General features: G+C 39.4%; 1 protein-coding gene and 1 long non-coding RNA gene across 4 annotated transcripts in view; both read right to left on the reverse strand.

Moving 5' to 3' along the window:
• The window catches only part of frmd5a (FERM domain containing 5a), a 75,156-nt gene that overhangs the window by 22,973 nt on the left and 27,252 nt on the right, over window positions 1–24,931 (reverse strand). The window lies entirely within an intron of this gene.
• LOC146382615 (uncharacterized) overlaps window positions 18,682–24,931 on the reverse strand; it is a 33,090-nt gene continuing 26,840 nt past the window's right edge. The window contains exon 5 of the long non-coding RNA XR_014800666.1: window positions 18,682–24,769. This is a non-coding gene — a long non-coding RNA (uncharacterized LOC146382615). The remainder of the gene's footprint in view (window positions 24,770–24,931) is intronic.

The following is a 24,931-nucleotide window of genomic DNA, read 5'->3' on the forward strand; positions in this document are numbered from 1 at the left end:
CGTGGGTGACATACGGTACAATTTCATGGCATATTTCGTGGGAAATACAGAAGAACTGAGCAGCTAAACTCAAATAACCTCAAATAGCAGAGCTGAAATTTTAAGCATATTCAAAATCCTTAAATGACAGGAGGTCAAGTACATTTAAAAAGTTTTAATTAAGCATGTGAAACTGAGCTGTCTACAACACTTCAGTGTCTCGGCTTCTGTGGTATTAACGCGTTACATCAGAGCATACGCCTAGTAAATGTGACGAGGTTAAAAGGGATTAATCAATATCGGGAAGAAAGCATCATTAATCATAAGGCTACTCCAGTGCTGTCACTGCTCAACAACTACCACCCTGACTGGGAAACATGAGGCCAGGTACAAGATCACGGGGTTGACTTAAAGTGGAACTTTTGCAAGCCTAAACCTCAAGTCCAGGAAGGTATAAAACAAACCAAGTCAGGCTTTCTTTGACTTAGCGATTCCACTAAACCTAAACCTCTAGTTGGAGATAACGGGTATAATGATGGTGGTTATTTAATTTCTCTCTCCTTCAGGCTCTGTGCGCACTCATATATAAATGGGCATTTTACACATCATATGACTCTTTGATGTATGACCCCTTTGAGCTCCGCCTACTCCAATCAAAGAGCTTACCAGATGACGATGATAAAATCTAAATTAAAAAAAAAAATCGAAAGAACATATAGTAATCCTGGAAATTAACGTTTCAGTGAATTATTTTACTGCTCAGTGCGCACACGGTGCTGCTGCTTAATGCTAAGGTGATGGCTGCACACTAGAGTTCTTAACTTTTAAATTGGATACATTTAAACGCTGCTGTACCACAGCCTCATAAAGCAGATGTGGAAGTAGCTTTAGGTTGTCTGCAGATCAAAGCGAAATTTCATTGATTGAACGGGTATTCTTGGTGTGTGTTCTGTGTTCTTGTAGCTGTAGTTCCAGCAGTATAAAACATATTCCAGCACAGAATCTTTAAAACATGCTGTAAATAAAGGAATCGGTGAAACTGTGGAACTTAGAGAGCAAAAAAGAGAAAAAAGAGAGCAACTCTTGTGACACACAAAACTCTGAATTTCAGCTTGACATTTCTTATCTTCACCTCATTTTGGTTCTTTAGACCAGCGGTCCCCAACCCACGGGCCTCGGACCGGTACCGGTCTGTGAGTCGTTTGGTACCAGGCCGCGAGAGTTGAGGCTCAGGTGTGAAATGTATGGTTTTCAGTGTTATTTTGTTATCGTTTTTATCGTTAACTCTGTTTTCCTGGGTCTTTTCACGTGTGTTATGAATAAATTTTTTCGGTACCAGTACTAGTTTTATTTTGTTGCATTTATCCGCGACACCTTAAAGGCCGGTCCGTGAAACTATTGTCGGGCATAAACCGGTCCGTGGCGCAAAAAAGGTTGGGGGCCGCTGCTTTTAGGGTTGCAAAATTCCCGGAATTTTCAAAGATGGAAACTTTCCATGGGAATAAACGGGAATTAACGGGAATTTATGGGAATAAACTGGGAACTTTCAAAATTGAAGGTTGGCTCTTCTTAGGGAACTTAAATATAGTTGAGCAAAGTATATTTTAGCATAATATTGACAAAAACAAACAAATGCAATTCAAATACACTTGAATATCCATGCCATTCCTTAATCACATGTACAGAGCACATGCTTGCTGCATGGCTATTGAGACCACCTACTGGCACTGTGCATGCCTCCATCACATGTACACATGGACCACACTTTTGAGCCTGAAGGACAAAGAGTATTGAAGGCACACATTTGAGCCTGTGGACTTAACAAGTGAGGTAAGTTTTGATGATATTATGGGAAAATATATTCATTAAATGTTTAAATTGTGAATATCACATAAAATGTATTAATCTGGTAGATAGAAATCTGATAAGATGCTAAATAAAATGCTAGCATCTGTTAGATGCTAAATAAGCCATAGCTAGTATAATTCAATTCAATTCAATTCAATTTTATTTATATAGCGCCAAATCACAACAAAAGTCGCCTCAAGGCGCTTCATAGATACAGAGAAAAACCCAACAATCATATGACCCCCTATGAGCAAGCACTTTGGCGACAGTGGGAAGGAAAAACTCCCTTTTAACAGGAAGAAACCTCCGGCAGAACCAGGCTCAGGGAGGGGCGGCCATCTGCTGCGACCGGTTGGGGTGAGAGAAGGAAGACAGGATAAAAGACATGCTGTGGAAGAGAGACAGAGGTTAATAACAGATATGATTCAATGCAGAGAGGTCTATTAATACATAGTGAGTGAGAAAGGTGACTGGAAAGGAAAAACTCAATGCATCTTGGGAATCCCCCGGCAGCCTACGTCTATTGCAGCATAACTAAGGGAGGATTCAGGGTCACAGCGTTACTGGAGGCCAAGGTAATGCCATCCAGAGTATGAATCTGGTTAGATACCATATTTCTAAGATTTTCAGGGCCGAGTACAATAACCTCAGTTTTATCTGAATTAAGAAGCAGAAAGTTAGCACAAAGAAGATGCTAGCTTCCTCATTTGGCTGTTTTGTTTTGAAGATCATTCCAGTTGTTTAGCTAGCCTTACTATTTATATCTGTTTATTATCATATTGCAATTGTATTATTACGATCTCTTGCATTGCATTAGCATTTTTACAAGCTCTTGTTTTATTTTACAGAAAAATGCCATGTGCGCTATCTGATGTGTGGAGACATTTTACACCAGCTAATGTACAAGGGAAATCTGTATATATGTGTAAGTATTGTGATAAGACGTACATGAAGAATGCCACAAAAATGCAGCAGCACATTGCAAAGTGCAAAAAAATTCCTCAAGGCCCAACACATGCAGCAGCCAGGAGTTCCACTCAAGGGGAAAATGAATCTGTTTCAGCTGTATCAGAGTCAGATACCCACTCATTAGCTCCTGGTACCTCTGGCATCAGAGGATTCTTTGATTTTATGGATGACACTAGCCAGAAAAACGCAGATGAGTGTTTCGCTCGTGCAATCTATGCAACTGGCTCACCCCTGATGCTGACATCCAATGTGTACTGGAAGAGATTTTTGAATGTTCTCCGACCAGCATACATTCCCCCAACCAGACATACATTGTCTACTCATCTACTGGATGAAGAGTTCAGTCGAGTTCAAGCAAAGGTGAAACAGACCATTGACCAAGCTGACTGTATTTCAGTAATCTCTGATGGATGGTCCAATATCAGGGGACAAGGAATTATTAACTACATAATCACCACTCCTCAGCCTGTGTTCTACAAGAGTGTAGACACAAACGAAAACAGACACACAGGCCAATACATTGCAGATGAGCTAAAAGTGATCATCAATGACCTTGGACCAGATAAGGTTTTTGCACTGGTCACTGACAACGCAGCCAACATGAAGGTTGCCTGGGCACATGTGGAGGAGACCTACCCTCATATAACTACTATTGGCTGTGCTGCCCATACACCAAATCTTCTCCTAAAAGACATAATGGCACTAAAAACACTCTGAATAAGAGAGCGAAGCAAGTTCTGAAATATGTTAAAGGCAAACAAGTAACTTCCGCTACATTTCTGTCAAAGCAAAAGGAAAAGAACAAGAGTACTACACTGAAGCTTCCCAGCATAACGCGATGGGGTGGTGTTGTTATCATGTTTGACAGCCTTCTGGAGGGAAAGGAGTCTCTGCAAGAGATGGCCATATCCCAGTCTGTAGGCATCGACAGTGACAACAAGAAGGTCATCTTGGATGATGTGTTCTGGGAAAGAGTATCTAGCAGTCAGAAAATCCTCAAACCTATTGCAGCAGCAATAGCGAAGATAGAGGGGGATGGTGCCATCTTGTCAGATGTCCAGTGCCTTTTTGCAGAACTCAAAGAAGAAATCCAGACAATTCTGCCCACTTCCCTACTACTGAAAGCAGAGGAAACGGCTGTGGTCAAGTCATTGGAACAGCGGAGGGAGTTCTGCATGAAGCCAGTGCATGCAGCAGCATACATGCTGGACCCCAAATATGACAAGGGCATACTTTCTGGGGAAGAGATCAACGGTGCCTATGCGGTCATTACAGCCATGTCTGACCACCTGGGTCTCAATAAAGGCAAAATTCTAGGCAGTTTGGCAAAGTATCGAACAAAGCAAGGCCTTTGGAAAGGTAATGGAATATGGCAGTCATGCCAGCACATATCTGCAGCCACCTGGTGGAAGGGACTATGTGAATCTGAGGCCCTTGCACCTGTAGCCTCCATCCTCCTCCAAATCCCACCATCATCAGCCGCCTCCGAGCGCAACTGGTCACTGTTTGGGAACACCCACACAAAGGTTCGCAACAGGCTCACAAATGTGAGAGTGGAAAAGCTGGTCGGTATTCGGGCAAACCTACGGCTCTTTGAGCCTGACACAGAGCCATCCTCAACAAGGCTGGAAAGTGACACTGAAGAGGAAGACTCAGAGTTGGATGCTGAGGAAGTGGACATGTTGTTGGATGATGATGAGGTCCAGGAAGAGTCTATTGACTGAGCAAAAATGAGAAAAGAGGATTGCTTGAAGGAAGATTTGCATGTTTAATGGGACGTTTTGGAGGATAAGTGGCATTTTTCATTTAACCTTTTGAATGGGACTTTTTGGACAGGGGGCATTTTTGAATGAGCGGGGTTAGGGGATGGTAATATTGAACTCAACATTTCTGTTTTTATTCATCCATGAAACAAGTTATTGAAATGTGTTCTATTCTACTGTACTTACAAATAAATCTGTTGAAATATCTGTTAACATTTTGCATGGAGGTTTTCTTATGATTTCTGTTTATATTTATGCTTGGAAATAATATATTCCCAGTTAGTTCTCCTAAAGTCCCATTAATTTCCATAATTCCCATTATTTCCATGGAAAGTTTCCAATATGGAATATTTCCAAAATTCCCAAGCTTAACTTACCTTGGAAATATACCGGAAACTTTTTGGAAATTTACCGGAAAGTTTCCGCCCCTTTGCAACCCTAGCTGCTTTAGACCATAACTTCACTGCTTTAGTTGCATTACAAATTACACATCATATTGTACAGTGCCTACGTGCAGAGTGTAATGCTTTTCAGCTAATAAATCCTATGGACACTGCTCACAAAACCCAAAATAATAAGAAAAAAATGAGAGACAAGCTGGTGAAAAGCTCTTCTTCTGCAGAAAAAAAAAAAGCTGTTCCCTAGCAAATCTTACATTTCCACTATTTATTTATTTATTTTTACAACAAATGTAGGTCAGATAAAAGAAGCCCACTGGTAGATCACAATGTTCGTCTGCAAGCTTTTAGTATCTTATTGCTAATATTTACTGCCATTCAATGGAACTACAACACAGTTGCTTTTAGAAGCAAAAAGGCCAGATATTTTCCCCAAGTGCTGTTTCAAAGCCAAACGGGCCGACTAGGACGGTAAATATTGGTATTTTCATATCCATCGGGGCTGGAAATATCAAGGCAAATTAATTCTAATTCTGCTGCGTTTCTGGTGTTTCAACTTTAGATTGTTAGTCACAGTTACAGATTTGAATTCATTATGAACTAGTTTATAACTAGTTTGATGGATTTTTTTTTTTTTTTTTTGGGGGGGGGCAGCCTCTAAAAGAAAGCAATCAAATCAAAAAAAAAAAAACCAGCTCGTGTCTATGCTTGAATCTAATTGACTGCAGTCTTCCTAGTATTCAAGTCTCAGTGCTCACAGTGACTAATGAGGGGGTCAGCTGAGGTGAAGGTTGAGCACCCACAGTCAGCCGTCTGTCTTATTCCTCCTCCTCCTTTGCCCCGTGAAGGCAAGTAGAAGCGTTCCTGGCAGCACACCCCTGCATGTCATTACTCCGGCTGCAGATAACAGGCACTTCATTAGGAAAAAGGCTTGTCAATGCCGAGCTTGTCGCTTACCCACCATGACTGTGTGCCAAATGCCCACTGGAGTTCTGCGACTGAGGGTAGCTGACCTTTATGCAGCGAGACTGGGGGGTTGCATGGGTGCTCACCACTGTCACTTCAAGATTATTACTTTGTTGTATTATCACTAACCGATCTGACGTGCCTGTTTGAAAAATGGAACAGCAGGAACCCCTCAGTCTGCCAGGACACTATCACACATAGGGTTGACAAATTAATGGAAAAACCAATAACAACATGCCTTAGTAAGAAAATTTTAAGTGTGCTGTGAAACTGATTCTCCAAGAGTCTGGATCTCTCCTGGAGGGATTAACACCATTCTCCCAAAATATATTTACTCATTTGATGTTTTAATGGCTCCACAATCTCCCCTATATGTTGACCCAATCAGTGACCACTGTGGCTGTGACCACTGCCTTCCTCTACAGATGATCACTTACAATAACTTTATATAGATTTGCAATGGCCCTGGAGCCAATCCATGCCACCAAAAATGCGTTTGGGGTTAGGGATAAACACGGTTTCTCAAGATTTCAAAATTCAGAGTTTCAGTCCTTAAACAGACACACAAGTAAAGCAACAATGATCTAAATTACTAAAGCGTTTAGGCACCATTCCAAATCTTGGTTTTATTCCTGGATCCTAGAGCCGAGCTCAAGGAAACCACAGACAGCAAGAACCCAAACACATTAAAAAAGCTTCTTTAACAGAAGAGTCAGACAGGACATCTGTTCTTTTGTTACATGGAAAGAGCAAGTTTGTTTAGTATTCAGCAGCAATCTCATGCATCTCCCTCCTCTCTTGCTCCCCGGTGCCCTCTACACAGCACAGCTGCATTATCCTCCCACCACTCTCTCTAATTACAAGATAGAGGTGATTGCAAGAGAGAAAGAATGTCCTGAAATTTCTAATTAATTCTAATGAACCACTTCCTCGCTTTGACTGCAATTTTAATATAGCATTACAGGAGCCACAGCAGACTTACAAAAGGTTTTATTGATATAAACCTGTGGCAGAAAGAGTTTCAACACAGCCAGGGAAGCAGGTGGGACCCTGAGATCAGAGGAGTAAGAACACGTCATTTTGAAAATTTGTTTAGTAGGAAAAATCACATGTGGCCAAATGTGTGATACATATATTTAAAAATATTTAAATAATTCACAATTCATTGCTTCAGCCTTACTCGGTGAATTTGCAGAAAGATGCTGTTTCTTGATGGTGAGGCAAAAAGTAGAGCTCAGCTTTAGCTTAACAGCCTCAGTCTTGTTTTGAAAATGCTGAATTTATCGATAATAAGATGTGGTTTAGGGAGCTGCTCGCTCTGGTTGCTTACTTAATGAATTTTTAAGGCCTTTGTCAGGCATTTTTAATATTCTGGCTTTTGGACAACTTTCAAAATGAACGCTGTTAAACAACTTTAAAATTTCAAGGTTGGTACTAGTCTGGATGCATGTCAAGTTAATCTGTGATTCTAAACTGGCCACTGGTGTGAATGTGAGAATTTGAGCTTTGTTAGCTCTCTGGTAGACCGATACCCTGTCGAGGGTACTCTGCTTATTGCCTGATGAGAGGTGGGATAGGCTCCTAAATTTTAAAAGCAGTTAGGAAAGTGAATGGATAAAAGTAACCTCTCTTTGACTGTGTCCTGATCTCTCGCAGGCTTTCTAACCAATCTGATGGTCTGTTCTGATTAATACAATCTTTCTCACGTCTTTAACTGAAAACAGCACAGTGGTTCGCCAAGATCCTAAAGATCTCCCTGTGTACAATGGGCACTTCCTCTTCAGATTAATCATTAAAACGGTCTCCATGTCACCAGATAAGCACTGACGATTAATAAAAGATTATATCACTTTATAGTGAGAGGAGTGGAAACACAAAAAAAGCCATTTAGTGTGTGTGTGTGTGTGTGTGTGTGTGTCTGTGTGTCTGTGCATTTGAGAAGTGTAACCTTAAAGATACTTTTTGGCGTGAGGTGATTTCTTTGGTTTCATAGGCAGATTGCTTTCTTTCGTCCCAGCAGATTGAGGGATTGCACTGGTTAATGTTTCAGACAGATTCAGACTCCTGCTGTAGTTCAAGTCATGACCCTGCCGCTTCAGCTGGGAAAGGAGTGCACAAAGGGCAACCTACAACCACTAACAGTTAGTAAGAAGCAAATCACGTCTGCTTCTAGCAGGTCCTTGCTTCAAGGAGCAGCAGATTATTTGTTGGGTGTAGGTCATTTCTGATTATTTTACACTGTTTTAAACTTCAGTTGCAGAAAATAAAGAAAAGTATCCAAGGATGATTTTAGAAATAAAGCTTTATCATTCAAAAGAGTTATTAATCAGTAGTTTGAAGCTGAATAGGACAGGAAAAGTGCTCGTTCTCTATAAATCTACTGAGTGCAAAAAAAGAAATGGCAAGAGTTCAATTTGGACCTCACAAAGCCAGTGTGTGACATTGAGTGATAATGGGAATAGATTAGGTCCCAAAATTTGGGAACATAGGAAGAACTATGAACAAATCTCCACAGTTCTTCCTATGAGTAAGTGATTAAAAATACAACCAGTGTGAATTGAAACAATCAGACTTCTTCCCCAGCAATAATTTAATATACAATATCAAGAAACCAGTGCTCTATTGTAAAAATCATACAAAAGACTAATTACAAGCCTAGAAAAAGTGAAAATTCACTGACAGCTGAGGTCAAAAAACTAAAAAGACTCTTTGAAATGAATGAGTGTTTAAAGAACATCTCTAAAAGCTTGCTCTGTTGACATACACCAAGTAAATATACAGATTCTTTTCTTACTAGCGGGTCTGCATTAGCTTTGAAGCAGTTTAGCAACACACACTAATATAATGCAATACAGAATTACAGTAATGAGTCTTTGTACAAAACCCAGGAAACAGTTTGCAGTACAGTCTCACTAGCAGAAAAGTGGGCCATCAAAACATGATGGGAATGTGCAAGGATTTGCCCCAGAAATGGGAGGAATCAGGAGAATAAGCAAAGCAAAGGGGAGCTACGGATAGAGAGATACGGATAATTGCTTTTAAAGCTCTCTCAGCAGCTGAATGGGTGACAGTTGAGTTCGCATTTGAAAGAGGATCTCATAAGAGAGAATGTTGTATTTAGCACAATGCTGAAGACTGCACCCAAATTATTCACAATTGACCCTGAATAGGTGACCCTGGATGAAGCTGTTCTCCTCCTAATGTTCTGACTTACACTGCTGCACTTTCACACAAAAGAAAAGATGAAGTGCTTTATACGTCTGCAAAATGCAACCTATCTGGCATTCTGCTTACTATTTAGGTAGACAACAACAGCCCGGGAGACTGTATTTCTTAAGTTACATCATCCAATTTGTGAGAAAAGGAACCACTGTAAAGCTTTGGGATATTAAGTATTTATAAGAGGAAAAAAGGAACCACAGTGTAAGTAAAATTATAATGAAGTCAAGCAAGAAAAACTGCAAACGACAAGCTCAACAGGGTAATTTATTAGCCACAGCAGCAGTAAATCAGGTGTTTATTTATTTGTGAAATTTTCTTCTAGTTAATTATTGGTGAGTTACCACTAACACGCAGCCAGCCTTTTAAATATTCCATCATTAACCAAAAGTGTTGATCTGGCCAATGAAGCCACAAAACATTTTCTATGAAATATTCCCGCTATGAGGTGCACTTTGGTACAAATACATCTATTACAATGCATTAATACTGGACTTACTGGTTTTGCTAAATATAAGGCAGCTTGATGTACAACATCTATAATGCCTTCTTTTATATTTAAAAATATTACATAATAGTTAAATGGACAAATTTTAAAATTTCAAAAAAATTTAATTATTAATGTAACAAATGCTCTGCGAAAATCAAAATTTGCATTAGACCATCAGGAGTGTTTATTATAAATTTAAGCGTGCATTTATTTTTTTTAAGTCAAGAAATCAACATAATGAAGAATAAAATCATCAAAGCTGTCAATCAAATTACACTTAATGAAGGCTATTCCATGTAGAAACTCACTAACAGAGATTTTGTGGGATTGGAGAAGTGGGAAAAATGTAATTATAGACAAAGTTTGACACTTGTGAACAATAGGGAAGCCTTAGATAGCCATTAAGGTGTCAAATGCAAATGCATGTAGCGTGAAAATGCTCCTGGCAGAACACCACAGGCTGGTTTTGGTTGGCTGCTCACATACATTCATGTATTGCTCATACATTAGAAATTGCTACATTTTTAAGTATAAAGCATTTACTTTTTTATCACTTTAATCACTTATTTTTATTCATTTACTGTGTTAAGGTGAAAAAAATATAAAGAATAAGGACATATATTGTAACTTTGTGACACTTCAGCCAGTTCTGGTTTCATTCTTTACCAGAGTTTTTCTTTCTATACCGTACAAACAAGGGTTTGGATGGAGACTGTTTAAGGAGATCGCAAAGAGTCTTCGGTTATGTCCTTACTTTAAAGTGAACATAATCCATAACAATACTGTATGATTAATGACTAGTTATACAAACATGCTTTCTGGGTGACAAAAAGGATGCACCCTAGACCTGAAGTGTCTCTAGAAGTATATTTGATGGAGATTTGTTTGTAGCATGTGCCTAAATGTGCCTGCGGGGACAAGGAAATGAATATGTTTCTGAGTCATTAGTCCTTCAGCCCACCAGTGATGGATTTCATTGCCAGCTCTGCTCTAATGGCCTTTCTGTCACATTTCTCAGCTGTACATACAAGTGAATATTGCAGATACCAGGTTTTACTTCGTACAGCTACTTTAGACCACTGTGCAGGGAAGGTTTTAAAGAATACAATGCAAGAAAACAAAGCAAAAAATGTTGTCTTTATTTGAAACCAAACATTTTATTTTCGTACATCCCCTGGTTACTACAACATTCGTGTTATCTTGGAGTTGTTTCCCCACTGCGTGACATTTACTAAAAAGTGTGACAAATACCCCCAAAACTGAATGAGCAGCACAATTGCTGTCATGCTTGGGATTAGCATAATGAAAACAATGCCTGTTTTATTTATTTTGATTTTTTTTTTTTTTGGCATTTGCACAGCTCTGGTGGTGATGTGCCAGTTCAGTCTCCCCCACTGTAGAGAGAGCCTGTCGAGCAATGACTCAGTGTGGCAAATTCAGACTACATCAACCCCGCAGCCCTGACATTTATTCCCATGCAATGTTAACCTCTAAATGAAACAACTGGGCAGTCTTACAGCATGCAGCGTTATCACAACTACATCTAGGTCTGGCTCACAGGATGACACATTTTACCAGACGTGCCCATTTGGGCCGCTGGCGAAGACTCATTCACACATTGACTAATATCTGTCGTTACACTGGGTGTGTAGCCATAAGTACTGCTCTATAGATTTCTTGAAAAAGGGCAGCTGTTTATTGCCTGTCAGCCTTTTAATCCATAGATGGCATCTAGGAACACCTGGCTTTAAAAGAACGTACCCCAGAGCGTGTCAGAAGTGTTAAAAGCTGCACTGCACGGTTTACTACCTGTCACTGTTCCCAGGCTTCTTTTACAGTGTGCCTCAGCACCAGACTCAGCCGTGGGCTTTTTCTAAACAATAAGGCAGCTAGATCATTGCTCCATTATCCTTCTCTTTGCCAGCACTAACCCCCTATCAGGCAAAGGCAGCCGGAGCCTTTCAGGCCATCTTCACCAATGACTCTCTTTCAAGCCTGCCATCTCTAAAAATATGCGAATGCCCCCTTAATGCCTGTTATTCCATGCACCTTCTTTTTGGTGTGATTATCAGCAGCACATGCTAATAACGTTTACCCCTTGTCTTTGGCAGTGCACACATTTTATAGATTTCATGACCCTCTCCCTTTTTCTCTTTTTCAAGAGTTGTCTTGCAAAACTGCTTCTCTGCTCCTACTAAAACAATCTGCTGACACAAACAAAACAGCTGCCGAAAGCATTTGTATCTACTGTGATAACACAGCTACTGTCAGATCCTTAATGAAAAGCAAGACCACACAAGACAGAGAGCATGAACAAAATAGGGACTTCTGGGTTCACTCAGATGCCATATCTTTTTACTGTCAAACTGCAATTTCCCTTCTGAATTCTTGGTCTTTTTCTGTTACCACCGCAGAGGGATATTTCCCAGCCGCCTCTTCTATTTTTGTCAAGTGGGCTGATTGAATCTGAAGGCACAGGAGAAAACATCAAAAGGGAACGGCCCGTTTGCACGTGTGCATTTGACAGAATGCACCAGAATTACCATCAAATGGTGAAAATATTGGAGATTCTATAAAAGATAAAACAAAGAAGCTCATGTATCATTTAAGTGGACTGTTTTATGTCAGCAGACTTGTGTTATGTCTACCAGAATTCCTGGAGTTTAGCATAATTAGGTGCTAGGAAACAAATTTAAAAAAGAATCTTTTGAACCACAAAGTGACCACATCACTAATAATGACAAATTAGCATCATTTTTTATTTTTTGATCATGGAAGCATGAATTATATTTTCAAAGTCTATCAGAGAAAGATGGGATTTTAATTTGGCAATTTCCTGTAGATGATAAAAATACTGGCTACACCTCAGCCTCCTACTACATGCACCTATGTTATCACATAGGTGATTTTCAGAAACGTTGACCTCTGACTTTGACTTTGAGGTCGAGGTCACTGATATTCAAACTCATCCTAGATTTTTAATAGCAGCACCTATTGTATGAATCCTAATGTATGAAAATCACTGAATTCAACGATGAATGTTGGCTTCATCGGGTGAGGGCCTCCAGCTCGCACTGGAACGGTTCGCAGCCGAGTGTGAAGCAACGGGAATGAGGATCAGCACCTCCAAATCTGAGGCCATGGTTCTCAGCCGGAAAAGGGTGGAGTGCCCACTCCGGGTCGGGGATGAGTTCCTGCCCCAAGTGGAGGAGTTCAAGTATCTCGGGGTCTTGTTCGCGAGTGATGGGAGAAGGGAGCCGGAGATCGACAGACGGATTGGGGCTGCAGCTGCAGTAATGCGGACACTGCACCGGTCCGTCGTGGTGAAGAGGGAGCTGAGTGTAAAAGCGAAGCTCTCAATTTACCGGTCGATCTACGTCCCTACCCTCACCTATGGCCACGAGCTGTGGGTAGTGACCGAAAGAACGAGATCGCGGATACAAGCGGCAGAAATGAGCTTCCTCCGAAGGGTGGCTGGCCTCTCCCTTAGAGATAGGGTGAGAAGTTCGGCAATCCGGGAGGGGCTCAGAGTAGAGCCGCTGCTGCTCCACATCGAAAGGAGCCAGCTGAGGTGGTTCGGGCATCTGACAAGGATGCCCCCTGGGCGCCTCCTGGGTGAGGTGTTCCAGGAAGGTCCCACCGGGAGGAGGCCCCGGGGCAGACCCAGGACACGCTGGAGAGATTATATCTCTCGGCTGGCCTGGGAACGCCTTGGTGTTCCCCCGGATAAGCTGGAGGAGGTGGCTGGGGAGAGGGAGGTCTGGGCCTCTTTGCTTAGGCTGCTGCCCCCGCGACCCGGCCTCGGATAAAGCGGATGAAGATGGATGAATTCAACGACCCATCTACCTAGTAGGGTGATGACAACACCCCATCATCCTTTTATGCCTGGGGGGTAAAAATTGGTCTTAACAACTGTGGTCACTTGCTTCTCTAATTTAAAAGGACTTTCTAAAAACAATTTCTAACATTGGAGGAAAAATAATAAGTAAGAGGGCCAAGGGTATCAGTTAACCCATTTAGATGGGTGTGATTTCCAGACACAATATTTTCAGTCTTGTTTTTACTAAGGGTAAGAAAATTGTGTGTTAACCAATCTTATTTAGTTAAACAGTCAAACACAGGCTGCAGTTTGATTGAAGCATCCAAATAGGAATGTATTTAATGGGAAAGAAAGTAAATTTGAATGTCATCAACATAACATGAAAGGGAATATTGTACTTCATGAAAATCAATAAGGCAACATAAATAACAAAAAAAAAAAAACACACAATAACCCAAGATGGAGCCTTGAGGTACACCACAACAAATAGGGGCTAAGGAGCTGTGCCTTTAAGACCAACAACAAGTTGGTTCAAGTTCAAGTCTTGAATGCTGCACCCAACTGTGTCAAAGACTTCATAAAAGAACTAAAAGAACTGAAGAGAACTACAATAGCACAACTGTCAAAAGTATTGTCTCAGTGACATAATGGGATTTAAACTAGAGTGTAATACTTCACAAACACCATGAGTATCTAAAAAAGTAATTTAGATATAGAAAAAACATTTGGTCAACATACATACAGTTATTATTTGTTTAATATCACATGCGGATTGTGAATTCTTAGACACAGAAGTTTACAAAAAAAAATCCAGAGCTATCACTTTGTGTTGTTTGGATACCTGTGAAGATAGATTCACAGTCAGCTGGATTGCAGTAGCACACAAGCCCCAGGGCCCCATCAATAGAGATTTTAGTTCCCAGGATTCACTCCTCTTCCTGTGTCACATCTAGTTAGTCTTATGTGACGCTACCTTGTCCAAAGTATTCATGTTGTCATAAAGCCAAAGACCAGAAAGGTGATGACAGGTGGGGTGTTAAGCAGTAAGCATGAAAAAAGAATGGAGTTAAGATGGAGTTGTGCTTCACAGCAGTTGTAGTAAAACAAATAAGAATTAAATTATAATTGAAGAAATTCTAGATAGGAAGCTTTGCAATATAACATTTTCCTGTCTTCTAATGTAGCTGGGTACCATTGTTGGTTTCCTCATGAGAAAACAAAGGCAATCAGAAAGCCTGGTTGAGACTCACAAATACAGACTCATTGTCTCTGCATAACTGCTAATCACAAAGACAATGACAACAGCCACTGAGTGACTAATTTATCACATACAAAATAGTCCATGAAACTTAATTAATACAACTCTCTTATATATTTACTCCCACAAACAACTTATCCAGTGTCCTTACATTCCAAAAAGCACACTGATAACACACCAGCTTACTGACAGAGGTCTTTAAAAAAAACATCTAAAAGTGGTTTTGTGATATCATTCCCCTGCTTCCTCAAATACAAAGAGGCGTCCTAATTGTAAGCAAACTGCACATCTTCCACCAAAAAAAACAACAGCACAGTGATAGGATTGTTTCTGTAAAGTCAAAAGGCAAAACATCAAAGTCAGTATAAAGAGGGAGACGCTTGACAGTGAAGTCAAGCTTTTCTCTGGTGAGTAGGCGGAAGCTTCATTTTTCTGGCTCTGCTCATAAAGTCACATCCAGATGGATGATAATACGTGCTCGAGAGTCACACTTGTTTTTTTAAGAGATGGTGGGAAGTTGCTGTCAATCAACAAAAACAACTTTTCAGACCAAAAAAAATTCTCTCTTTTAGTATTTTTAACACTCCACTACATGGGTAATTATATTATATTAATATTGGTAAGATATAAGTCATTTTACATGTCCAAGTAGACATATAGAAGCATACAGTTAAGTTGCTGGAGAGCAAAGAAAGAAAACACAATTTAACAAAACTCATCTAATTAAATAGATTGCATGTGAAGTCAAAGTACTTATGACTTGTCTATCACAAGTCAACAATCATACAGTGTCCTTGGTTTTTCAGTCAGATCTACTGGTCACTACCTCACTGGTCATGTACACTTTTAAAACACCAAGACAGTGATGGCAGAAATCTTCATAACAGATCTTATATAACCAATGGGCTACATCACAGTGGACGTCCATTTAATATACTATCTGTTGCATGGCCATCTTAATTCTTCAAGACATGCTGAACTCACTTAGGCAAGCCTGAAGGACATTCAAAGCTCTTCTTTGGATGTTGGCCTCCTTTCATTCTGTTCTCTGTCAAGATGATCCCACATTGCTACAATAATGAGGTCCAGGCTTTAGGGAGGGCAATCTACTCTGTATGCATTTACTGCTTTGGGAATGTGTTGCAAAAAAAAAAAAAAAAGCCACCGTCAGTCATACTATTTCAAGATGGTACTGTGTGGTGGATCAAAAGCTGACACCTTAAGCTTCAGTGGACAGTAAACAGATCAACTGAAGGGCCTGATGCATCTCTCAGGTTCTGTGTGGGGTCTTTTCTGGATGTTTTTCCTATTTCTTTAGGATATGACTTTCAGATATTGCTCATCTGCTATAGATTGTTTTTTAGGCCTGGCACCTTTTCTTTTTCCTCCAGCTGTTCAATTTCCTTACATTCTTTTAAGGGCACATTGCAAAAATACTATTGTATGACACTTTCCTCTTGTCCATCACTTGTCTATTTTTTTTATTTTTTTAAGGACACTGCACACGATGCCAAAATACACCAAGCATTTTGGGGAAATAACTTGCTGGTGCAAAAACAGTAACAGCTACTTTGCTAGTAACAAAGTAACATATAAAGGCTAAGGACACCATTTAAAATAGGTTCTTTGCTAAGCTGTTTGTTATATATAGACAACACTGGTTCATCCTTTGATTTTGGTGCCTCTTCAAGCTTAAATAAGTCATAGGTCAGTATTAAGTGGCTTACCAAACAAAAATGCCTCCTGTGAAAATGATCAGGACTGACCTGAAAATGAGTGAAAAAGCAGCCAATGTCAAAAGAAAAACTCTCAAGACCACTTGAGAGTTACAAGAAACTCTGGCTCCAGAACAGGAACAGAGAGAAAGACAACACTACAATACAGTAAACGTATGCAAATTTACCGTAGATAGCTCTTAATAATATAACACAATTTGGATGAGAAGTAGTGCTTACAGGAACGTGCACAGATCCAAATACCCAGATATCTATGTGTGTAAGAGCAGTCCTCAACCACACTAGCACAGGAGCTGGCTGACTGGAGAAAAGATGCTAAGGAATTACCACCCTTGAGCTATTTAAAATGTCTCGTGCTTAATAGAGTGACCCTCTGTGATACCACTTCACCCTCACCATTGTCTCTAGAGCCCAAGGAAATATCACTTTACAGTGGTGAATCCAGCCATAAAAATGCAGAGAGCTGTTTGGCCCCGGAGACCGGCTGCCTGAGCACAGAGGCGTGAAAGACCCACCACTGCCTCAGTGTGTCAACGCTCTAATGGAGTCCCAAGGGAGGCGCAATCTTTTCAATAAATGATTCAGAGAAACACTGTTTTTGTTGAATGCTGCTCTGTGTAGTTTGACAAGTTTAAATGTGGCCAAAGGTGGGTCATCAAACTTCTCGTCGATATCTTGTAGTGAAGACTGATTCAAACGGTTCCGAAAAGAAATTACAGAGACAGCTTTTGTAATTGGGATTTAATGATTTTTTTAAGTTTGCAGAGCACCTGACACGTAAAAACTCACTAGCTGTAGATTCTCAAGTTTAAACCTCCAACAAACTAAATGTTGGAAGGTTTGAAGCATTTCTTTAAAAAAAAAAAACAAGCACAATAGCTTTCCATTTTCAGACCAAATTATCAATCAATGTAATGAAGAAATAAAGAATAAGCATACATGCTCTCAGAGTAGTTTATAGGCTATCCCAAAACATACCCTGAAATCTTACACTAAATATCACAGGCTCTCATTAAAGTTAAGTAACGTTAGGCTCCACAATAATATAGAAAATTAGGAAATCATCTTTTGGTCATACACAGCTTGTTCACCCTCTGGGAAACAAAAGGGCTGTTTCAATGCCAATGAACTCTATGGGGTGTCATAAAACTGACCTGTCATTGAAAATGCCAAAAGGACATGTAGCAAATCTTTCCCCTGCAGGAAACACAGCCACAAGGCTTCATTGATCCCATTGTGATGACAATTTTATGACATTACACAGTTGATATATTTATAAAGTGTCCTGCAAAAACAACAGGTACACTGAAGATAAAGGTGAATGAGACATTTCATAAGATTTATACTACACTATTTGCTTTTATGTCATCTGTTCTTGCCTATCAGCTGTTATGGTTATTTTCATGGTGGACTTTACAAACTTCAAACTCATTAAATTTACTTACTGAGTTTGTATGAGAGCCCAGCACGTCTCTACTTACTTTTACCACAGATTAAGAACAATCTCTTTTAGACTGTGACGTTGGTCGACTATGTAGTGTGACAGCCATGAAGCTTGCAGCCCCGCTGTTCTGTACTTGGCAACTAAAGAGCCAACTTAAAGAGGTGCTTTTGAGTGTTAGGCCCAGGATTTATAGTGACAGTCTATTTGAGAGATTTCCTGTGGTGTCATTTATAGAGCTTCAAGGAGGAGTCTCCCAAACTGGACACACTGGATAAATAGGAATCCATTGCGCAAAAAATCTGATTTCTTCTCCCATAACTTCAAGTGTGAAAACAAAAATCCTTCATTCATTGGATCACTGGTCATGTACACGTCAAATGGATCAATATAAATAAAACTGCATTATCAATAATATGGTCCCTCAAAGTAATGTTCTCTAGAGAACCCAGCAATACTGATATTTGATTATTTAACTGGTCCAATATATTGGCCGATATTTTGGCCAAACAAACAGATTTACCACAGAGTTCTGCTTGAACCAGCTGATTGTTTATGGAGGGCCTTGAGTGTCAAAATACATGAATGAAATACATAATTCAATAATTAATTAAGTGTCAATTGATTAAAACTGTAAATAAATAAATTAATAAAAGTTTTAAACAAAATGAATTGACAATTATTCATATTTAATTAATTAATTGATTTTAATTTAGTAATGTGTGGCGGGACGCAGTCTGCGATGATGTTGCAGGTGAGATGGACGCACCTGCGCAGCAATTGCAATCGCGCCTTGCCGGCTTAAAAGTCTGACTGTTTAATGTTGTTGTTGTTGATGTGTGGTGGCTGGCACCTGCGAAGCTGCAGCCGACAGAGTGTCTTTGTAACAGCAACCGTGTGCAAAAGCATGTGTGAATAAACGATGCTGAAAAGCATAAGAATGTCATCGGGTCTGCTGTGGGTTCTTTACATAATGACACATTGAATTATTTAATACATTTAATTCAATATCATCATATTCAATAATTCAATTTGAACTTTTTAGCTTTACGAATGCCATCTTCAATAAATTGGCCCAACCAACACTCGAAAATTGAAGTAAATGTAGTTTGTAGTGAAAAGTCTTAAACTCTCTTAAAAATAAAATAGAACTGAAACAGTTTAATAATCAACATTAACATTTTGCAAACAAAAATCAAAGTCACAATCATGGGAGTGCTGAAGCCTATCCATGCTGCCACAGGGCAAGAGATGGGGTACACTCTGGACAGGGTGCCAGTCTGCGAGGATGAAATAGAGAAACATTCACACCAATGACCAATTTTACGACCAATTAACCTAACCAAAGCCCACGTATATCTTTGGATATACATGGAGGAGGAAGCTGACGCATCCAAAGATAACGCCAAACAGGGGGAACATGCAACCTCCACACAGAAAGGCTCCAGTCTGCATTTGAACCCAAGATCATTTCACTGTGAGACAACGGTGCCAACCACTGTTCTACCCTTTGACTCAATCTTTCAACCCATTCATTTTCCATGGAAAAAAATGGCAATGATTGGTTCAAGCCCATCAAATTCCTTCACAGTCCTTCCTTTTCGTCTTCTCTGAAAGTAAACCTATCATGCTGGGATTAAGAATTTTTCTTAAGCAGAGCTGACATCTTTAAAAAAAAAGTAATCATTGCAAATGGGAACAGACTTTTTTCACTATTTTCTACAGACAGAAAATACGGACTATTAAGAGTAAGAACAACAACTACAGCGCTGAATGTGCTTTTACACGTGTTTGACAGGTGATTTGCAAAAAGCCGTGCTGCTGTCATGTAAGTGTCATAGGAAACACCTAGCTGTGAGGGATCTTTTGATGCACGTGTCTGCGTCATCTGTGTGGACAGCTTGACAGAACTTTTCTGTAAGTTGACTTCAGCTTGTTCAGGTCTCAGAGTCTCAGCCTTTGACAGCACAAGCCTCAGCGGCTAACCTTGCCGGAGGTTAACCGCAAGGAAAATGAAGAACCCCGGAACATAATTAGTTTGCATGCTTAATTAAAAGCTGGTATTTTGAGAGCAATCTGATTGTACAGCTAATATAAATTAAGCCTCTTAGGATGAATCTCCAGGAGGGGAGCAAAAAATAGAAATTTCAAAAGCAGCTGTGAGAACTCTTCTGGCCGTCTTTCACTTCCACGCAGCTTTTCTTGATCTCCTGGGGGAGACACAGTGCTGATTGTCTTAAAAGCCACAGAAGCTAAAGGTTAGAAATGTTTCATACTGGCTTCCAGTACACCATGTGATAAGACAAAGCAGTGTTTAAATGAGCTTGTAAGCAATCAAGACATTTTTCAATAGAAGACGGGGAACCGCACTGCTAAAACAAGTAACCATGTTTCCACACAGCCATAACAGATAATGTCCAGTAAACCAAAGAATGACAAAATGAACATCACACTAAACTACATATAGTGCGATGATCCTAACATTTCGTCTCATGCTATGAATCCAGCATAGACCTTTCCTTTAAAATAGTACGCCTTCACTTCTTGCTGAAACTCCAAGGATGTGGCAGCTTAAATTTGGCTTGAGCCAAGATAGCGCAAAAAAAAAAAAAAAGACTTTGGTCAGCAAGAGAGGTGATTTTACATTTAAAAGTTATCCATTACATTTAAAAATTCATAATGTACAAAAAGCCAACGAGTAATTGTGTTCAGTAATCATGAGTTCAGTATTGACCAAAGCAGTCGTGTTTATGATTTTTACCATAACTAAGCAGCCCTGCCCTCAAGGATCTAATATAAACCTTGATGAATAAATCAATCCTTTTCTCTCCCTGGTATTCCTGTGACATTAGCTTTCCTTAAAGCGGATGATAAAGTAGCTGACAGTGAAGATGAGAGAGGAGAAGAGCCGAGCAGAACCTTTCTATACTTTTACAGCACCAGTATCTTATTCTTGCTCCTTTGAATGCAAGAGAGTGTGCAGATGCATGGCCATAGAAGAAGGCTTAACATAATTATAGCACATAACAGGCAAAGCATAGGGTGGCAAATATGTTTTAACTTTCATCACAACGGTGCCCTGCTTCAAACATGTCTTTGACAGTCTCATAGCAACAGCCGTATCCGTGAGCAGCACTCTTTTAGCCTCTCTTAGTCCGGCCCATGCTCTTTATTTCATGCCCTTTGAATGAAGGTAGGCAACTTGTTGCAGGACACGTACAATGTAAAGATAGCACTCAGTCTTCCTCAGTCTCAAATTCGTCTTCAGCTGTCTCCCACACAGCTTACATAAGGTATTGATTTGAGTGTGCCAGACTTCAAATGGAAAAACGAGTGAGTAAGAAGCAACTCTGAATAGCTTTAACAAATAAAATTTTAAAGATTTATCCAAAACAAAGATTAGTAACTCAACATCACAGAGCCAATTGACACCTTGCGGTGAAAAAGAGCAACAAAGTCTAGTAAACATAAAAAACCCAAAAACTGAAGTAAAGCATCATGAGACAAGCAGGTGCTATGATATAAAAAGGACAACATAAAAACATTTTTATGTAAATTATTTTCATGTAGAGCCATGTCAAAAAAGGCACACCCCTTTCAATTCAATTCCTTGATGCTTTTCTTTTTTCCAGCTTTCTGTTGTAGATTTGCTCCCGTGCTTGAGTCCAGTTGCCTGACCCAGTTTCAGTCCAATCTTTAGCTGTCAGACAGATGGCCTTCCGTATGACTCTTTGGTATGAAAACGACTTCATGGTCGACTCAATGACAGGAAGGTGCCCAGCCCTATGGAACTCCAAAGTGTTCAAAATTAAATAAATAAATAAGTCATGATGAAATAAATAACTATGTGAATAAATAAGACACAGATATGTAATGTGAGAATGATATTGTGAAATAATGGAACACATTTTGAAAAAAATGCTCATTATTGTGAAATATATTACATTCTGCTATATAAATGTACTTATTATTGTGAAATATTATTTCATGGTCATTATTTTTCACAATAACAGAGATTATTCCTGAGGCATTTTATTTATTTCCAGACGTTTATATTCCAAAATGGGGTTTTTTCAAAGTCAGTCTTTATTTCAAAATCCCGTTTTTCCCGATGGTCTATTTATTTCATAATGCGACTTTTCAGCAGAATGACTTTGTCTGTCAATCAAGAGAGACAGGGCGGAGCCAGTTGTGTGATTGGTTGCTCCTTTACTCAAACGTAAGTAATAGCACATGAATCGTCGATTTAGGTTTAATGGTGCAATGCGTCTCCTATGCAGCTGGCGGCAGTATGTAGCTCAAAATAAACTTAAGGCACCGATAATGCAAAACACTGGGCGCGAATAACGTTACAGGTGTATCAATTCTTGTGAAGGGCATGGCTGCAGGAAACAAGTCCCTTTCTGAGTTACTCACAGAACTTGCTAAACGCTTAGATTGTATGTCTTCACCTCAGTTTGGGAGAGTATTGCAGCAGTGTACTGGAGATTAAGTGGTCCCTGGTCCAAGTTCTCATCACAACCGCACAGTGTTAACGTTAGCAAATGCTAACGCTATCACAGCTAACTCCACTTCAGGGTAAGTAACGATATGTTATTACTGCTCAGTTAGTCTGTCTGCCAAAAATGAGCTTTTTAATCAGTTCAGTCACAGATTTTTTTTTTATACTGTTTTTATCATAGCAAAGAATTCTATAAATTAGGTAAGAGAAAATAATTGTCTTCTGGGTTAATGTCTGTATTACTATTTACATTGTTGTAGGTAATAGTTATTCATGACTGTTTTAAAGTGGCTTATCTTCTCTGCTAATATGGAAGACAAGTAATCTATGTGAAAGAAAAGAAAGCAATTTTAGTTCAATGTAGTGATTTTGTAAGTGGGTATAATTTGAAAATGGTTTTAAAACTAGTATAGTGGATGTTCTTTAAGTATTTAACATTTAAAGTGTGTGTCACTTTACGGAAGCCAACTTCAGTTTTGATTTGGTCTCACCGTTGTAGGTCATAACACGAACAAGTCGTCAAGTCAAGCAGCTGAGGAAAGGGCTTAAGGAGACCATGGTATGGCCGCTTCTGACAGAGAGATCAGACATCATTCCTCTTTTCTTACCAAGGGAATCAGAGACTGCTCCCTGTTGTGAGGTAAGGTCAGGTCACATCTTTTAACATCTGAATAGTAAAGGTATTTGGTTAATTTATGAAGGATGAACATTAATTGTTGACACAAAACACCAATATACTATTTTGTATGCTTGGGTTAGTTGAACAGCTGGGTTACATTTAATAAAAATACACCTAATGTTGCTGATGCTCTTAAGACTACAAGATAAGTAAAGCTATAAAATGACTGTGGCCTGCCACAGAAGATGAAGAAGATGAAGAAGAGGAATGCTCTCGAGGATAAATGCAGAGTGGCAGGCTACCTTTGGTTATTCATTGAAAATGGTAAGTCTACTGCGATAGGTATTTTGCCATTGGTTTTCTCTGATTATACTTTGGTAAATTACATACAGTCCAGTGATCTTGGTTCATTAACAAAGTACACTATAGTGTAATTTTGTTTTGTTATTTGCGCCATACTGCCTCCATGCAATACATAAAAAAACAGAGTGGTGGCATTATCAGTTGCACCACTCTGCAACTCTGTAGACTACTTTTAGCTTTGTTAACATAAAAATATCTATAACAGCTACAACAGCAATTTGAGTGGGGCAAAAATGTCTGGTGCCCTGTGTGTAAGTGGTCATCTTTTATGGTATTTCTCCATAAAAGATTCAAAATAATGAATATAGGATGTCATTATAGTTTAAAACAATCTTCTGTTGCAGCATCTTGTGCACAACGAAAAGCCCTCATCAAGTTTTGGACAGGATGGCAAGTCTTGCCGAGAGAAATGACTGTGGAAGTGGTCAACAGCAGTCTTCCACCTGTTTTGAAGTACTACGTCTTCCTGCACACTACTGTACCTATGAGTCATCTCTAATGGACATTCAGGTGTGTCTCAACTCTACTGACTCAGGTTTTGGTCTGGTTTACGATTGATTCCATAACCACATGGTAAGATTAGACCATTTCTTCTTTCTTGCATCACATTACTGTATTCAGTGTTCAAAGAAACAGACAATCTAGTGAGTTCTAGTTCCTTTTAATACACTTGACAGTGAAAAATGCACAGTACAGGTGAGCATTTGTGGCTTTTTTTTTTTTTAATATAAACTGATAAACAGTTCAGATATCAAAATCAGTTGTTCACTGTACAGTATAAATTACACAGTATGTTTTGTTTATACTCGCTACTGGTACAAAAAAATTTTGTAGAAAAAATTATTTGAATTAAGATGTTACACTACTGTACTGTGTTCATTGTATTAAATCTGCTCAGAGTTGACATGTACTGTATATCCAACCAAGAAATGAATATCATTAAAGTGACAGCTGTATAAAACAAATCCTGTTTTATAGCCACTCACGGTTTTGTTGAAAATGAAATTGTTTATGCTGTTTTGAGTCAGTATTAGCTACAAAGCTATAGATGTAGAAATTTTAAAAAAAAATAAAATCCTCCTGACATAGAAACTGATTAAATGTGATAGTGTCTTTCTACAAGTGATTTTGAAGTATGGTTATGCAAGAAATAGGGTGTGAACATATTGCACCTGCTTACTTTGAAGAGTTAAGGTGTGGTATCAAACATAAGTTTGAGTGACTGAACAGTTTCACAGTAGGCATCCAAAGCTTGACTGAGTAAAACGTTGTTGTTTGGTAGCACGGCAGGGTCTCATTCATTCAGTGCACGTGGGAGCTGAATCTCAGGAATGGTGATCTCATTTGATGGGCGGTGATTATGTGGTCCTGTCCAGTCCACACCATAATCCTCATCGACCTGAAAGAGCATGCACATGTTTTAAATCTAAACTGAAGAGGTGTTTCCTGCAGCTGTTCCTAGATGGACTTATTGAGTCTGTCAGGGCCTATGTGAGTTGCTTAGGCATTGGCTACCAACTAATTATTCATTCACCCATTCTAGGTCAGGATTGGTTCTCTT

Source organism: Perissodus microlepis, chromosome 7 (genome assembly GCF_051167445.1).
Source record: "Perissodus microlepis isolate ML-2025 ecotype Zambia chromosome 7, ASM5116744v1, whole genome shotgun sequence".
Taxonomy (NCBI): domain Eukaryota; kingdom Metazoa; phylum Chordata; class Actinopteri; order Cichliformes; family Cichlidae; genus Perissodus; species Perissodus microlepis.